This window comes from Silene latifolia, chromosome Y (genome assembly GCF_048544455.1).
Source record: "Silene latifolia isolate original U9 population chromosome Y, ASM4854445v1, whole genome shotgun sequence".
In the NCBI taxonomy this organism is placed as follows: domain Eukaryota; kingdom Viridiplantae; phylum Streptophyta; class Magnoliopsida; order Caryophyllales; family Caryophyllaceae; genus Silene; species Silene latifolia.
In genome coordinates, this window is record NC_133538.1 from 24,228,158 (window position 1) to 24,230,054 (window position 1,897).

Below are 1,897 nucleotides of genomic sequence, written 5' to 3' on the forward strand. Positions count from 1 at the left end.
GTCAAATAAGAGCATGATTCCTCAGTTAATGCGACAGAATGCACAGTTTCAAGTGACTTCTTTTTAGACAACAGTTGCTTTATAAATTTCATGTAAGTATGCACTTGATTAACTACCTCAAGAAAAGGAACTTGTACGTTTAAGCTACGAATAAAATTTTCAAATTTATTAAACGATACCTGTTCCTTCGTCGGCACTAATCTCTCTGGATAGGGAGCTGAAAGAAGTAAATTAGCCCTCTCCTCTAAGTCTCTCATGCCGGCATCGGTGGATTTAGGCTGAAAATCCACTACCTTCTCCTTGTTGTAGCTTGACCCTTCTTCAGACCGTCTCAAAAATGAACCATTAATCGTCATCGGGTCATACTTGAACCGAATCGACCCATCAAAGATTTGGGTCTTGCCTCAATATTTTCGGAGTTGTCGTACCCCGAAACAAGTGGTCCCTCACGTTATTTGGCATTGGAGGACGAAAAGACTCACCATCAGCAGCGTCGTCAGTCGATCGACCATGAATGTCAGTCGATCGACTGACGTCTACAGGAACAGTATCTATTTCTTTTCGCGGACTGGTCGATCGACTGGGTATGTTAATCGATCGACCGACATACCTGCTGATCGTCTTTTTCTTGCTATTGTTCGTTGCAACCTTCTTCTTACTTGGTTCCGCCTCATCTTTTTCAGTAGCTTCCTCGAGCATAGCGGGCCCATCGAGTGTAGACCCACTCCTCAAAGTAATGGCATTAAAGGTCTCTTTTTGATCCGTCTGCGACAGTAAATGTCCCGGCGCTCGAGTTGCACTCTTGCTAGCCAATTGAGCAATTTGGCTTTCTAACATCTTCATCCCGGCCTCTCTAGCTTGAGACTCTTTCAGCAATAAAATTTTCAATTCGGCAAATTCAGAGCCTTGGGATTGCTGCTGCTGCCGAAGAACATACGGAGGCTTTTGATATGGCTGCTGCTGCTTATGAGGGGGCACATAATTCTGCTGCTGCTGCTGCTGTGGAGGTGGAGTCGGATTTAGGACATTTTGGCTACTCCACCTCAAATTTGGATGGACATTCGGCTCAAAATAAGTGTTTGTCTGCCTATAATGTTGAAAGGCAGCACAAGACTCATAAAGATTAGGACAGTTGTCTGAAACATGTCCTTCTCCTCCACATCTCTTGCAGACGAAAGGACCGTCTGTAACAGCATTCACATGATAGATCCCTCCTTTTGAAGCTCCTCCCAACTCTTACTTATCAAATCTCGCTGTGAGAGCCTCTAATGCAGCTACAGAAGGGGATTCAACACTTTTCCTTTGGTTTCCCCTGGAATTTCCATACTCAGCTTTATGTGTGGCCAAATCATCAATAATCTTCCACCCCTTAGTCTCTCCAACATTCTCCTGGAATCTGCCATTAGCTGCCGTATCCAGGATAGCCCTCTGATCGTCATAAAGCCCATTATAAAACTGATTGCATAGGCTCCACTTCTCAAACCCATGATGTGGAATAGTTCGCATCAGCTTCTTGAAACGGACCCACGCCTCATAAAAATTCTCATCCGGACCCTGTTTAAAGCTCGTGATCTGAGCTCTAATGGCATTTGTCTTTGAGGCAGAGAAATATTTCTTGTAAAATGCTAAGGCCAGCGAATTCTAATCAGTAATCCCGTTAGCAGCTCGATCTAGGTCTCTGTACCACTCCCTTACAGCATCGCGAAGAGAGAATATGAACATAGTTTCCTTCACCTGGTCCTGGGTCACACCGGTTGGCGGGGGGTATGGAACAGTAATAATTAATGAAAGTCTCCATATGCTTGGCTGCATCTTCATTTGCAGCTCCCCCAAATTGGTTTCTCTCAACCAAGTTGATATAGGACGGTTTCGGCTCGAATTTTCTATCCATCGTAGG

General features: G+C 44.6%; 1 non-coding gene across 1 annotated transcript; it reads left to right on the top strand.

Annotated features, from left to right (window-relative positions):
* The first annotated feature begins 1,480 nt into the window (after positions 1-1,480).
* On the top strand, positions 1,481-1,587 carry LOC141636399 (small nucleolar RNA R71). Its single transcript, XR_012541015.1, has one exon. It is a non-coding gene; the product is annotated as a small nucleolar RNA R71 (small nucleolar RNA).
* The last annotated feature ends 310 nt before the right edge of the window (positions 1,588-1,897 follow it).